This window comes from Delphinapterus leucas, chromosome 8 (genome assembly GCF_059928025.1).
Source record: "Delphinapterus leucas isolate spDelLeu-1000000601 "Yukka" chromosome 8, BTC_Dleu_Yukka2, whole genome shotgun sequence".
Classification (NCBI taxonomy): domain Eukaryota; kingdom Metazoa; phylum Chordata; class Mammalia; order Artiodactyla; family Monodontidae; genus Delphinapterus; species Delphinapterus leucas.
Window position 1 is genome coordinate 34,009,473 of NC_143136.1, and position 16,845 is coordinate 34,026,317.

The 16,845-nt window shown below is 40.2% G+C and overlaps 1 long non-coding RNA gene across 1 annotated transcript in view; it reads right to left on the bottom strand.

The window, feature by feature from the left end:
* LOC149748535 (uncharacterized) overlaps positions 1 to 16,845 on the bottom strand; it is an 18,726-nt gene continuing 1,881 nt past the window's right edge. Inside the window, exons 2-4 of the long non-coding RNA XR_016394045.1 lie at positions 16,315 to 16,421; positions 10,568 to 10,678; positions 1 to 8,331 (exon numbers count right to left, since the gene is read on the bottom strand). This is a non-coding gene — a long non-coding RNA (uncharacterized LOC149748535). The remainder of the gene's footprint in view (positions 8,332 to 10,567; positions 10,679 to 16,314; positions 16,422 to 16,845) is intronic.

Here is a 16,845-nt window from a genome sequence, read left to right on the forward strand (position 1 = left end):
TTACATTTTGTGGCAAAGAGATGTGGGAAAATAAAGTGTAGTCATTAGTTTTACTAATAGTAGCAATATTACTACCACTATTTTGAAACTGTTATTGGTGTATTTTAGGATTAGACAAGTAAGTGATTATGCTAATGTCATTAGAAACCAAACTTTTCAGCTTAAGAGAAAATAAACATAAATATCAGACTGAAGAAATCAAGTAAACATTATATGATCTAAAAAAAATTATATGATCTTAAATTTGATTTGGAAATATTGGTATACATATTTGATTTTGATTATGATTTTTTCCCTAAAAACAAACAAACAAACAAACTCTGTCAACCAAAAAGATATATTAGAAACAATGACAACTCAACAGAAATGAGCAATCCTGGTGCTCAATTTGTGATCTCTAAATACCATTTTCCATTAAAAAGAATCAAGGATCCATGGAGAAGTGGTGGCTGAATGTGTGGAGGATGAAATCTAGAAAGTTATCAAGAATTTGTCCAAGGCTCATCTTAAATCAGTGGAGTCACGTCAAAAAGTACACGGGGGCTTCCCTGGTGGTGCAGTGGTTGAGAGTCCACCTGCCGATGCAGGGGACACGGGTTCGTGCCCCGGTCCAGGAAGATCCCACATGCCGCAGAGCGGCTGGGCCCGTGAGCCATGGCCGCTGGGCCTGCGCGTCTGGAGCCTGTGCTCCGCAAGGGGAGAGGCCACAACAGTGAGAGGCCCGCGTACCGAAAAAAAAAAAAAGGACACGGGAACCAACTTGAAAGGATTCCCATTTGCCGTAACATGGGACAATTTGAACACCAAAAAGAATAATGACTGCAATGGATTGAAACACACCAAATACATAAAATCCATAACTTCATAGTGATTCTAAATAAAAATGACCACTTGGAGGTTTCTAGTGCAGCAATTCATTACTCAGAATATTGATAAATAAAAGGGAAAAATCAAGTATTTATTTTGTCTTTTCTATACAAATTATTTTTCCAGGGTTATCAAGTAGTTAATGAGGGGGAAATTCTTCTTCATGGAAGAATTCCAGCTAATAAGTGCAGAAGAAATGACAGAAGTAGAAAATTCACTATTATGCAATCCCTAATGCAATAATAGTTCTAAGCAACAATCATCAATGGATGCTAAAATGACTAGGTGAAAGATAAGGAATTCTGCAATAAAGGGTCAGGTTGACACCATCTGAGTCCTATGATCAATTTTAGCCTCACTAAATTTGGGACATCCAGACAGTATATGCCTCCTGATGTGATACAACAAAAATTGCACAGCATTACCTGTGAAGTTTTTTTTTTAACTTTTTAATTTATATCGGAGTATAGCCGGTTAACAATGTTGTGATAGTTTCAGGTGCACAGCAAAGGGACTCTACCATACATACACATGTATCCATTCTCCCCCAGACTCCCCTCCTATCCAGGCTGCCACATGATATTGAGCAGAGTTCCCTGTGCTATACAGTAGGTCCTTGTTGGTTATCCATTTTAAATATAGCAGTGTGTACATGTCGATCCCAAGCTCCCTGAGTATCCTTTCCCCCGATCCTTCCGCCCGGTAACCATAAGTTCGTTCTCTAAGTCTGCAAGTCTGTTTCTGTTTTGTAAATAGGTTCATTCGTATCATTTCTTTTTAGATTCCACATATAAGGGATATCATGTGATATTTCTCTTTCTCTGTCTGACTTACACCTGAGAAGTATTTTTGACTAAGGAAAAAAGTTTAACCCGAATCTAATTAAATATCTACATCTAAAACCAAATTATGAGAAATACAGAGGACAGAAAAGTTAAATAATACCACAAGGAAGCAAACAGCTAAATCAGAAAGGACAAATAACCTGATTTCTCTTAAAATATTGATGGCAAAAAAAAAAAGAAACAGGAGACATGACAAACAAATGCAATATGTAGACCTTGTCTGGATCCTGATTTGAATAAACTAACTGTAAAACAATGTTTCTTTTTTTCCCCCCAGCTTTACTGAGGTATAATTGACCAAAAAATTTGCATGTAATTAAGATGTACATGGTGATGTTTTGATATATGTATACATTGTGAAATGTCTACCACAAGCAAGCTAATTAACATATCAGTCCCTTCACAGTTAACCTTTGTGTGTGAGAACAATTAAGATCTACTCAGCAAATTTCAAGTATACAATACAATATTGTTAACTATAGTCACCCTGCTGCACATTAGAGCTCCAGAATTTATTCATCCTGCATACCTGAAACTTTGTACCCTCTGACCAACATTTCCCCATTTCCCCCACTCCCTAACACCTGGTAACAACTGTAAAATGACATTTCTTAGACAAGTATGGACATTTAAATATTGTATTAGATGACCTTAAGAATTCATTTTCAATTTTGCACGATGATTATGTTTTGAAAACAATCTTATGGTTAAAGATGAATACTAGGGGGCTTCCCTGGTGGCACAGTGGTTAAGAATCCGCCTGCCAATGCAGAGGACATGGGTTCGAGCCCTGGTCCCTGGAAGACCCCACATGCCACAGAGCAACTAAGCCCATGCACCACAACTACTGAGCCTGCGCTCTAGAGCCCACGAGCCACAACTACTGAAGCCCGTGCGCCTAGAGCCCGTGCTCCATAACAAGAGAAACCACCGCAAAGAAGAGTAGCCCCTGCTCGGCGCAGCAACAAAGACCCAATGCAGCAAAAATAAATAAATAATAAGTGAATGAATTAAAAGAAAATCTACCTTTAAAAAAAAAAGATGAATGCTAAAGTATTTGCAGGTGGAATGATTTAATTTCCTTGCTTTAAAATATTCCAGAAAAATAATGCTGGAGACAAAAAAACCAAAATTGATAAAAATGTTGATAATTGATTAAGCTGAGTGATGGCTATATGGAGGTTCATTTTTGTTTAAGAATTTTCTAAACAAGAAAGTAGAATAAGAATAATAGTTTTGAAAATACATTCACATGAAATCCATGTATTTTGATTATTTATTTCCTTATATCCCTGCCTATTTCCAACAAGGCAGGGCAGGGGAGGCTTTAGATAAAAGTCAAGTAGTAATAGTAACAGCAACAGCTACCATGTCAGTGCCTGCTCTGTGCCAGACTCCATGCTGATCCTCCCAACTCCATGACAATGAGAAGGTACCATTATTATTCCCACTTAATCACGAGGGAACTGAATCTTAGAGAGTTTAAGTAACTTCCCCAAGATTACTAAACTAGCAAATAGTAGAAGATAATAAAGCTGCTCAAAGACTACTAAACTCCCCAGATTTTATTTAATGAGGACACACTGATAATTGTATCTGCATAAAGAGCATAAAATCTGTCTGTTTGGCCTCATTCTTTATTCATTATTAGGCTTACATTTAAATTAGTCATTATATTTAGGATAAATCAGTAATAGATAAGTGACTCTAGTTTGTTAATCACCAGGCATGTGACATCATCTTCGGTCCAATACAAGCTAGAGTACGATTCTGAAATCCCATGCCTTCCTTCTTCTTGGAGTTCTTTAACTTGACACTTCCACATGCTCAGAGTGCTGTCTGCTGACAGTAAGCAGAACTGCAAGCACATGGCATCTGGTCTCCTTTGCACCTTTACATGCATCTGTGGTCTTTATTTACATCATACTATTATTGCCTATTAGTGTGCTATTTGTTTACTTGTACTCAGTTTTCACAATGAAGCTGATGGTGTAAATCCTAGTGTTATATTTTATTTCTATTGCCTTCAAGAAAGAGTAAAATTCAAAACTGATGAGTTAATTAGGAAGTATGTGGAGCAAGATGGTCATACTTCCAAATTTCACAAGTTCTCGTTGATTTAAGACAATTTTGGAGTCCCGGGAATTTCTGCTCAGAAATGCCAAATGCCCCAGTCACAATTTTCTAGACTTAAATTCTGTGCCCCTGACTCTGATACTAGACTCCTCGCATCCTGGCCTTATGTGCTGTGAATCAAAACCGTGAACTACAGATAGAACGCTGAGGAATGTTGAGTGATTCCATATGTATAGGTCCATATCTTAAAACCACTGGAAAGCAATGACAGGTTAAAAGAGACATTTCACAAGCAGGTAAAGAAATCTAATTGCAAGGTGTTCCTGTGACAGAATGGCTTAGCCTATGAAAGTATAAAATTACACTGAACGCTATACCTAAAGAGGATCCTTTGTCTAAAACTGTAGGAATCCTTGGCATATCTGTAGACGCAGGGAAAATGGAAAGACACTATTTCCCGTATAAGCAAAAAATAAAATTATGCTTCTACAGACTAGATGTTTTCTCTGTTGTTATTTGCATTTATATGATTGTTTGTTTGTTTTAATTTCTTGAGTCTGAATGTATTAAGGGAAAATTCCAGAAATGACTTGAAGTGATGATTTGGTGCCCAATAAAATGGGGGACACCAATTTTATCCTTTATTTTTGATTTTTAATATATTATGAAATAATAATATGATTTTCAAAAAGAGTGATTTCACGTTCTCTTTATAAAGAATAGATTTGTATTTATAGCATAAACAGGTTCCATGGTGAGGCAACTAGTCACACATTTAGTCCAAGTCTTCTGGCTAAAGGTAGAAAACAAATGACAATAATACTAAGGCAAACACATGGTTTACCTGTATTTACTCATAACAGTTCTGTAGTCAGAAGCATTAAACAATTTGCCCAAGGCCACACAAGAAAAAAGAGGTGTAACCAGGATTTAAACCAAAGCAGAAAAGCTCTGATGTCTGTACTTTAAACCTACTTGACCATTTTCCTTCTTGATATAAATTAAGAGATGGGAGATAATGTCATACCAAAGACTTACCACGCCCGTTCTTGGTCCTCTGTTCTTTCATTAGGCATTGCCACCTAATACGGCTACCATTTTTTTATCTGTTCTAACCAAGCACTTCATATATATTATCTCATTTAATTCTGTGACATAGATATTTATTCCCCCAATTTTAGATGAGAAAACTGAGGATTGCCCCACATTTTTTAGAGTATAAAGTGTCACAATTAGAATTTAAACCCACTGGTATTGATTCTAGGATCTGTGCTCTTAACCATGTCTCCACACAATGAGCACCCAGGTGCTATGAGCACCCTTTTCCCTGACACACAGTGGGTCCATTAACTCAGCACAGTGTTCTCTTGTACATGGACAGGAATTTTGTTTCTTGGTGCCCAGAATGGTACTCTAAGCCATGTGAAAGAACTTCCTCTCTGACAGGAAACATGCATCCCTGAAAGCAGAGGCTGAAGTGAGTGTCTTCCTCCTGTGGTCTTCAGCACAACCTGCATCTCTTCCCAGTAGCCCCTCACAGTCAGTTTACAATGAGAACAATTAGTCCACTAAAGAAGTGCTCAGGCCGGTGACTAAAAATAATGCTACCGCTGGACAACGTGCCATTGTTAATTTCTGTGAAATGGATTAAAATGCTCCCATAATCTTCTTTAACATTGTCCTAAGGCTTCTTGCTCTGTCAGAGTAAAATGGTCTAGCCCGAAAACCCATCCTTTTTCATGCTGAAGCGTAGCACTCTCCAGAGTACTAAAAGTATTATAGTAGCTTTAGAACTGTTTGAAACCGTCTCCTGCAATTTACTATTACTTTAAAATATGTGTATATTGTGGGTCTGTAAATACAAATAAACACAACTTACAAAAACCTGACTTGTAAATTTCTTATACCCACAAACTGTGTGGCCCACTCTGAGATTCCCTCTCCCCATCTCTGTTCCAGGATACCGGATCCCCACCTAGTCTTTCATTCCAGAAAGCAGCCAGCCTTGTACCGACAGCACCACTAGGTGGCCAGGGTGGAGAACTGGCCAACTCGACTTTTCCTCCCTCCAAACGTCTTTTTTTCCTCAAGAGAATGCCCCAACCTCCTCCACCACACACTCGCCTTAATTTTCTTTGGACGTTGCCACTCAGCCACGGTGATTCCACTTCAGGCGATCTTTCTCCAGTTTACACGTATCCGTTTTAAAAAATCTTTTTTTTTCCTTCTCCTCACCCAGTTACTTCATAAGTTTTTCTTAATCTTCCAACTGCCTTTATCATATACAAAAGCCTAGCAGTTACTAGGGCTGGGCAAACCAAACTTGGCTCCAAGGCTCTGAAATGTAGAGGATTTTAAAAAATTAAGGTTTTTAAACCTGTGCAAATCGATTAGGCCTCTTCCTCTCAGAAATACTGAGCCCTCCCCAGCTCCCAGTCCCCCAGAAGCCAGTTAGCTCCGGGCCAGGGCACAGCCTTCAGTAACAGCTAGGGGAAAGCTGATGGGCTGGAGACCCAGAGTAAGAAAAGAATTTTAAAAAATTAAAAAGAAAGGTAGGGGGCTTCCCTGGTGGCGCAGTGGCTGAGAGTCCGCTTGTCGATGCAGGGGACACGGGTTCGTGCCCCGGTCTGGGAAGATCCCCCATGCCGCGGAGCAGCTGGGCCCGTGAGCCATGGCCGCTGAGCCTGCGCGTCTGGAGCCTGTGCTCCACGACGGGAGAGGCCACAACAGTGAGAGGCCCGCGTACCGCATACAAAACAAAAACAAAAACAACAAAAAAGAAAGGTAGGGAGGGAAAGGTGGGGGTGGGGAGAGAGAGAGAGGGAAGAAGGAAAAAATGTTGGGAGAGGGAGACACAGAGAGAAAAAGAAAAAAAGGAAGAAAAGCTTAACCTGGGGAGACCCTTGTGCAGTTTTCTTTCTCATTGCTTCCCACCAGCCAGTGCCCGATTGGGATGAGGCATAAGTGGGGAAGAAGGGGGGCACCAAAAATGAACAAACAAACCCTCAGTAATCAAAACAAATTAGAATGATAATCTTGATGCAATATTTTTTGATGCAATATTTTTAAATATAATTTTTTAAATTAAAATAAAAATTAATGCAAAAAATCCATGATGAACAGAATACAGTATTAACATTTTAAACAAAGACAAGCTGTTGCTTGTTTATTTACGACCTCTCATCTCTGCACACACAGAGCAGTCATTTCCAATCAACCCCTGGCCCCTACAGCGTGGCTGCTGACCCCCACCCTTCCTCCCACCCCCCAACTGGCTGTGACAGTTTATGAGGGCTGATTGACAGAGTGTGTAAGCAGATTGGCAATGTGGGATTTTTTTCCTATCTATCTATCTATCTATTATCTATTATCTATGTTTTTCCAAATTATAGGGTTTTTATTAACTTTTTCTGATTGATTAAAAAATATGGGAGGATATTTAGATCTATATAGGTATAAGGGCACAGGTTTTTCCTGTTGCTCGGGTTCCAGTATGGGGCGCTGCTTCCCACTCTGGAAATCCAAAACTTTCATCCAACTTTTCTCCTTGACCCTTAAAACCTGCCTTTCTTTAACTACCAGCATTCATGAAAAATTATTCATTCAATACCAAGGGGTTTTCCTTCTTGTTTTTTAAATTGTAAAATATTGCAGAAGTATTGATTTCAGGTATATTTATATATATATGTACATAGGCCCCATGGCATGGCATGTGGGACCTTAGTTCTCCACCAGGGATCCAATCCACACCCCCTACATTGGAAGCACAGAGTTCTAACCACTGGACCACCAGGGAAGTCCCTCAGTTATATATATACATATATATTTTTTTGTTTTAATTAATTAATTAATTAATCTTTGGCTGCGTTGGATCCTCGTTGCTGCGTGTGGGCTTTCTCCAGTTGCAGCGAGCAGGCTTCTCATTGTGGTGGCTTCTCTTGTTGTGGAGCACAGGCTCTAGGTGCGCAGGCTCCAGTAGTTGTGGTGCATGGGCTTCAGTAGCTGTGGCACGTGGCTCTAAAGTGCAGGCTCAGTAGTTGTGACGCACGGGCTTAGTTGCGTCATCCTCCTGGGATCCTCCCTTAGTTGTGGGATCCTCCTGGACCAGGGCTCGAACCTGTGTCCTCTGCATTGGCAGGTGGACTCTTAACCACTGTGCCACCAGGGAAGTCCCACCTCAGTTATATTTTTAATTGTAAATGCACATTATTTGAATGACTTCATAAATCAAATAACATTTGTAGATTAGTCCAGGAACTAATCCATTATTTACCTCATTGTTACTATGGGAAAGCATGTTCTAAGTTTCAAAAAACTCATCTGCAAATACATATTTGAGATGCTATCTTTTGTAGGCTGGGGGCTAAATGCTTTCTTTAAATATTTATAACAATTTACATGTTCTATGTGTAATACACACTAAGGAAGGAGGCCCTTTAGCCCAAACTACTGCTCTTTACTTTTAGGAAAAACAGTGACTTGTAATGCCCAGCTTGAGATCAGAAAGCTAAGCTATGCCAGTAGAATGGGTTTCGTCAAAAAACTAAGGTAAGGAAAGAATAAGAGAGAGAAGTGTGACATTATTAGGCACATATTACATAACAATAACTCAAATCCAGAAGAATTTTTTTAAAAGAAATTCAGGCAAGGTTTTATTTCATTTAAATATAGATATTTACTTTTTTATTAATATATGCTTGCTCTAATGGTTACTTCTATGTCATAATATAGGATTTATTAATATATGCCTCAACATATCTCATACAGCTATGTGCTTCCATTTTAAAAATAACAAGTTAGCACCTGCTTACCTACATCTGGTGGTTAGTCATTTAATCCACTATTTTTTTTGCGGTACGCAGGCCTCTCACTGTTGTGGCCTCTCCCGTTGCTGAGCACAGGCTCCAGACACGCAGGCTCAGTGGCCATAGCTCACGGGCCCAGTCGCTTCGCGGCATGTGGGATCGTCCTGGACCGGGGCACGAACCCGTGTCCCCTGCATCGGCAGGCGGGACCACTGCACCACCAGGGAAGCCCTAATCCACTATTTTTGGTATGAGGTGAGTAAAAGCATTTCTTTTTAAACCATTCCCCCAAATTACAATATGTCGTCAGCAGGTCTTTGCTCCTCATCTTGGTCATTATCTTCTTACATGAAGTTCAGCCACAGAGTAAAATGCTCCCAGATGTCAATGAGATTTGGGTGCCCCTTTTCTAAAATCTGAGCCACTTAGAATCACAGCATCCGTTTTTAAAAACAAAGGTGTAAGTTGTTTTAAACTACCTATTTAACTTGGGAGAGAAATGTAATCTAATTCAGTAAGAATAAAAAATGTAACACACACACACACACACACACAGAGCCTCTGTTTTAATGGTCAAGTAGAATAAAAAACACAGATTACAACTTTACTTTGAAAGCCCAGAAGATGTTTCTGTGGTATACTTTTAAAATTCCTCTTTGATCATTTCTGATACATCCTCACAGACCCTTAGTTACCTATGAAATCAAGTCTAAATCCCTCAGCTTGGCTTCAGACAACCTGACTCTATCCTGCCTCACCCTCCACTATTCCCCACTCATCCCCCTACTCGTCACTGTAGTCACACCAGTAGCTTCACTGTCCAACAGACCTTCCCTGCTGTTCTGACTCAACCTTCATGTGTCTCTCCACTGACACCTTCTTCCCTCCCCTGTACCTATCCATCCTTCAAGTCCTGGCTGAGGTTCTATCTCTGCTCAAAACCTTTCCTTGTTTCTTTGATTCTCCCCACTCCACACCCCCATCTCTTCCAAGGATGAGCTCCTGGATCACTGACTGTCTGAACACTCTAATAACTACTTTTAATGTTTTCCTAACAAGTTGAGAAAAACATTCTTTGAGGGTATGAACTATATCTTATACTCCTTTCAGATTCCTATTAAATGGCTGTTAAATTAAATAACAGGGCTTCCCTGGTGGCGCAGTGGTTGAGAGTCTGCCCGCCGATGCAGGGGACACGTGTTCGTGCCCCGGTCTGGGAAGATCCCACATGCCGCGGAGTGGCTGGGCCCGTGAGCCATGGCTACTGAGCCTGCGCGTCTGGAGCCTGTGCTCCGCAACGGGAGAGGCCACAAACAGTGAGAGGCCCGTGTACCGCAAAAAAAAAAAAATAAAATAAAAATAAAAAAAATTAAATAACAGCATGTACATATGTGTATGAATGCACCCCTACACACATTCACATTCATTCATGTAGAGGATGGGAGCTTAAAATCAGCGTTCACTTATTGTTCATTCTGATCCTACTCTGAGGCATATCCCTGAACCCTGCCCTCCCATGAGTCTTATTCTCAGTTTCCAATACTGGCCTTCACTGACTCTGTTACTTCTTTTCTGTCATCCTCTATCATCCTCTTTTGGAACCCTACTTTTTAATCTTAGTCCTGAACTCTATATTCAACACATTGATCCAGTTGGAGTTGAAGTAGGGGACAAAACAGAGAACTTGGAGTTTGGAGATCCAGATTTGGAGACCTGGGTTTGAATCCCTCTGCCACTTAATAGTAGTTAGTTTAACTTGGACAAGTCAGTGGGCCTCAGTTTCTTCATCTGTATTTTAGGAATAATTACCTATCATGGGGTTGTTTTGAGGATAAAGCACATATATGAAGCATTTTGCAAATTGTACATTATAAAATATATTATATTGCAATATTATTAAAATTAATCCAACTATCATTACCTTCAGAGGGTGCATTACCACTAATCACCCCTCACACACATTCACATACTCACCCATGGATTGCCTCAGGGCAGGTAAACCACCACCTTCAATCCTTTTGCCCTTTGAGCCCAGAAGGATTCTTGTAGGACTTTCGCCAACAGGAACATTAGTCAACAGCCAATCTAAGAAAGAAATAGAAAATTTTATTCAAGCCAATCTGAGGATTATAACCTGGGAGACAGTCTTCCAGAAAGCTCTGAGGACTGTTCCACCCATTAGAGAGCAAAGTACAGTTATACAAGTTTTTGAGACAAAGGGCTATATTATACGTCAAATGACATATGTCAAATGACATATTGTTGACAGTTTACACAATACAGATCTACATGTACAAAGTGAGTAGTGGGTCATGGATCTTCATGGTCCCTTACAAGATTTAGAAGGAAGGTTACCTCCTAAGGAGGTCTGGTTAATATAGATGCAAAATACAGACTAAAGGGAAGTGAGGAGGCCCAAATGGGCAAAGAAAAATTTTATGTTTTAATTTTCCTCATCTTGCCATTAAATATGAATTTTATTTCATCACTTTTAAAGATAGGAAAGTGGGAGAATCATGACTCAATTCCTCCCAGGGGGTAATCAATCAGAGAATAGGAACAAGATCCTATGTCAGTCAGGGTAGCTGGCAGAAGAGGCAAGCACTTAAGTCTATTTCAATGAACTGCATTTCAACAAATTGTTAAATTGCTAGATCTCAATAAACAATTTACTGAATAATTATTAAGTTTAAGGTACTGTTGCTGGTCTCTAGAGAATTAAAAAGTAATTTAAGTACTGTCTGGGACCTTAGAATCTAACAAGAGAGACATATAGGTTTGCAAATTAGTGTAATACATGCCATGCTAAAAGAGCTTATATTTATAACTAAATTCAACTCAGGTTGTGTGCTGACAGTATTGAGTCTATGAAAATATCTAGAAAGACATGTTTGGATATCTTTTCTTTTTTTCCTTGCAAGGTCAGTTTCTTTCCAATGGGAAATCTGGGTTTGCTCTCATATCACTTATCTGTTTTTTTAATGCTTGGGTTTTGGGTATCTATTCTATACCTTGACATTACTTTCCCCTCCAACTACTACCCCAGTTTTCTATTCCACTTCACAGCAAAACTTCTTGAAGGAGATGTCCCTGCTACCTCACTTCCTATTCTTTCTTAAACTCACCCCTAGTAAAGCCTCTTTGTCTGTTGCTCCACTGAACCTGCTCTTGTCAATGTCTACTGAAAGAAAAATACACAACGTAAAAGCTGTGAGTTAAGTTTTATTCAGGGACCTTACTGAGGACAATAGCCTGGGAGACAGCCTCTCAGAGAGCTCTGAGGAACTGCTCTGAAGAGGTAAGGGAGGAGCTAGGATATACATATGAACTTTTTTAACTGGGAAAAATGTGTAGTCAAGCATCAAAAGATTACTGCTAATCACAAAGAACAGATAACTGAAGTTAATGTTTTTAGTGCTTTTCTGTGTATGGGAATAAGCAAGAATCTGGGGTCATTTGAAAATTTTCCTTAGATATGCATCTTAATTATCTAAGGGCCAGTATATCCAAGGCACAGAATGTTTCCCATTTTTCTCCATCCTGAATTCCCCTCTGGGTGCACTGTCAGTGGGCAACTGCAGTGGCTAATGGCTTGATTCCTGTAGAACTGGAACGGCAGGCAACATTTTTTTTCTTCGCACCAAGTCACCAGAGATTCCATCTTATCAAATCACTTCTCATACCTTATCTTACTTTACCATTTAGCAGCATTCAACACCGTTTATCATGCTATCCTTCTTGAGAGTCTCTTTGATTTCTGGAAAGTGGGCACTTTCCTAGTTTTCCCCCTACCTCTCTGGGACTCCTTTGCAATCATCCTTCCTGGTTCCTCCTCCTCTGCTCAACTTCTAAGCTTGGGCAACCCAGTACTTAGTCCCAGCCTTATTCTACACCTTCTTATCAACACTTTCTTCCCAGGTAAGTTCATCTAGTCCCTTTAGCTCTGAATGGCACCTATGTGCAAATGACTCAAATCTCTATCTCCAGACCTGACTTCTCCCTAGAACCCCAACTTCCAACTTGATATTTCCACTTGGATGCCAAAAAGGTATCCCAAAGTCAATATGCCAACAACAGACCTCTTGAACCATGCCAAATGCTTCTCCTTAGTCTTCTCCAGTTTAGAAAACAGAATGCCCATGAATCACTTGCTCAAGAAAAAACCCAGGCAGGATACGAATCAAATTTATGTCTAATCCATCACTAAATCATGACAATTCTACTCTCAAATCTACCTAATTCTCAATTTGTATTGCTATCACCCTAGTCCAAGTCATCATCATCGCTCATTTGGCCTAATGAAATACCTTCTCCTTGGTCTCCCTGCTTCAATTCTTACTCTCCTGTAATCTATTCAGTCAGAATGAAATTTAAAAATATTAATATTACTGGGCTTCCCTGGTGGCGCAGTGGTTGAGAATCTGCCCGCTAATGCAGGGGACACGGGTTCGAGCCCTGGTCTGGGAAGATCCCACATGCCGCGGAGCAACTAGGCCCGTGAGCCACAACTATTGAGCCTGCGCATTTGGAGCCTGTGCTCCGCAAAAAGAGGCCGCGATAGTGAGAAGCCGGCGCACCGTGATGAAGAGTGGCCCCGGCATGCCGCAACTAGAGAAAGCCCTTGCACAGAAACAAAGACCCAACACAGCCAAAAAATAAATAAATTAAAAAAATATTAATATTACTAAATCTCAACCCTTGAGTAAACTTCTTTTTAATATTCTGTGTAATGAAATTGGAGGTATACATAAAGTACTAGGCAGAATGAACTTTCAAAAATATAAATAAAATCAGGTCACTTCCCCACTTAAAACTTTCTGATGATTCCCCTTGCATTTAAAAATAAAAAACAAACTCATATCCTGGCCTACCAACCCTCACATGATCACTACACCTTCACTTTCTACCACTTTTCCCTCTGTGCTAGATACTTTTGCCTTCTTTCTATTTCTCAAACACAAGTAAATTCTCCTCTCAAAGAACCTAGCAGGATTCTGGGCTAGATCCTCCCTATCTTCTTAACCTCTAAATAGAGTTTGGGCCTCAGGCTGCTTATCTTTTCCATGGACAACTTCCTAAATTTTATCTCTAGCCCTGATCTTTCTTCTCAACACAAGACTTGTATATGCAATAGTCTACTTGGCATTTCCATTCAGATGCTTACTAGCAATATAATCTATAACACGTTCAAATATGAATACTTGGTACTTCTTCCCTATATCCCCAGACATACTCTTTTTCCCAGTTTTTTCCATCTCAGTAAATAACAGTGCATTTTTACCAATAACTCAGGCCTTAATTCTTCTTTTTGTCTCAATTGCTCATTTCTAATCCATGAGCGAATACTGTAGGCTCCACTTTCAAAACACATCAGGAGTCCAACTCCATTTCACCTTCTCCTCCACTGCCATCCTAGGCCAAGCCATCGTAACTGTTTGCCATGGCCCTCCTGTGTCTGCGGGTTCTGCATCCACCGATTCAACCAACAACAAATTGAAAATATTTGAAAAAAAAAAATTCCAGAAAGTTTCAAGAAGAAAAACTTGAATTTGCTGTTCCAGGCAACTATTTATATAACGTTTACATTGTATGAGGTATTATAAGTAATCTAGAGGTGATTTAAAGTATACAGGAAGGGAGCTTCCCTGGTGGCACAGTGGTTGAGAATCTGCCTGCCAATGCAGGGGACACGGGTTCGAGCCCTGGTCTGGGAAGATCCCACATGCCGCTGAGCAACTGGGCCCGTGAGCCACAATTACTGAGCCTGTGCGTCTGGAACCTGTGCTCCACAACAACAGAGGCCACGATAGTGAGAGGCCCACGCACCGCGATGAAGAGTGGCCCCCGCTTGCCACAACTAGAGAAAGTCCACACACAGAAATGAAGACCCAACACAGCCATAAATAAATTAAAAAAAAGTATACAGGAGGATGTGCATAGGTTATATGCAAATACTACACCATTTTCTATAAGGGACTTGAGTGTCTGCAGATTTTGGTATCCACAGGAGTCCTGCAACCAATCCCCCATGGGTACTGAGGGACAACTGTACTGCAATAGCCTCTTTCAGCTCTCCCTGCTTCCGCTCTTAAACTCCTACACTAGGATCACTCTTCACAGAGCAGAAGAATCATCCCTTTAAAACAGAAGCCAGATTACAACACCCTCTGCTCAAAGCCCCAATGGTTGCTCTTATCATTCAGATAAACCTAAAGTCCTTTCCATCCTTTGCATGGCCCAGAGGATCTGCTCCTACTACCAGATCATTGTCTACCTGATCTTATCTCTTACCTTTCAACCTCTTCTCTAGCCTCATTTAGCCTCTTTCAAACTCTTCTCTTTCAGCTCTAGCCACACTGCCCTCCTAGCCTTCACAGTTACTTATTCCCTTTGCCTGGAGTGTCAGATATTCACATGGCTTGTGCCCTCACTTCCTTTTAGATCTCTGTTCAGATGTCTTCTTGGAAAAGGGGCTTGCCCTGCACACCTTACATGAAATTGCACTCTTCCTTGTCTATTCCTTTACATTTCTTTATTGTTCATACAAAACAACAACATTTATATAGCACTTATATGCCAGGTAGCATTCTAAGCACTTTATATTTAGTCCTCATATCACCCTATGAAGTAGCTGACTTTGCGATCTCTGCTTTATGGATGAAGAAACAGCAGTACATAGAGGTTAAATAACTTGTGCCAAGGTCATTAAGCTAGTAAGTGCTAGAGCTGAGATTTGAACGCAGGCTGTGCTTTTAGCTGCTATACTATTTTGCTTCTTTGTAGCCCTAGCCACTGCTGTATTTGTTTACCTCTCACTCTTCCCACTTGTCTCAGTTATTGCTGCATAACCAACCATCCCCCAAACTTAGTGGCTCAAAGCAACAAGTTACTATTTCTTGGGAATGTGGGTCAGGAATTCAGGCAGGGCTTAACTAGGCTGTTACACTCACCTTGATGTTGGCTGGTGTCACTCACTCAGCTGCATTCAGCCAGTAACTGGGCTGGCCTGGAAGGTCCCAGAAGACTGGCACCTTAATGCTCTTCCATGTGGCCTATCTCTTCATATTGTCCTTTATCAACCTATAGTATAGTTGGAGCATGGCAGGCAGCTGGCTCCTCAGATGGGGATGTGGAAGCTGCCAGTTCTTTCTAAGGCCTTGATTCAGAAGTATCAGAACTTCATTTCTGTCACGTTTTATTAGTTGGGAAAACAACCATAGGCTAGCCCATATTCAGGGGAAAAGGCTATAGGCTGCATCTCTTGATGTCAAGAGTGGCATTTCTATACATGAAGGGGGAACTGATGGTGGCCATCGCTGGAGACTATCTTCCACATCAACAGAGTGCAAGTTCCATGAGAGGAGGCACTCTTATCTGTTTTGCTAATTGTTGTGTCTCTCTAGTGCTTAGAACAGTGCCTGGCACATAATAAGTGTGCAATAAATATTTATTTAGTCCATGTATATAAGGGACAAGTGAAAGAAAGAGTCTGAAAATGTAAAGGAAAGGTCTGAGGAGTAGGAGAAAACCCAGAAGGAATGCATCCCAAAAAACAAGGAGGAAAAGAGGGAAAGGAAGATAAGAATGAAAATTGTACCTTTTTTTTTAGATTTAAAAGCTTTAAAAATAAGTTTAAAAAAGCATATTCAAACTATATTTGTAAAGTTACAAGTTCAAACAGTGCAATATGGCATAGAGTGAAAAGTGAGTTTTTTTCCTACCTTTGTTCCCAATTTTCCTCCCCAGTGTCAGTCACTTTAATGCACCCTGTCAGAGCCAAGATATGAATATACAAAGACAAGGATATATATCCTCTCTCTTTCTCTTCCTGTGAAAAGACATACATAACATGTAACTGGTAGAATACAATTCACATGATTCAGCATCTAGCATTTTTTCTCTTAACCTAACTTTCAGATCATTCCACATCAATACATACAGAGCACTCTCCTTCTTTTAAATGGTTGCATAGAATGGTTCCATTCTTAGAATGTATCATTAGCTTTCAAAATTAGAAGGTGATTACTGGTTTCAGTAGACCTGAAAAAGCAGAGACTGCAGATGGGGAGGAGGAAGATTGGGAGGTCAGAAAGTAAAAGAAAGGAGGACAAAGGAAAAAGAAATTAAAGATGGATATGCAGGAACAGGCTCATATCCTTAGCAGTAAGAGTAACAAGAGACAGGGAGGTTGAAAATACACAAAAGAGAAGCGATAAGTAATGGAGCAAGCCTCTAAGTGGATTGGAAGGGAT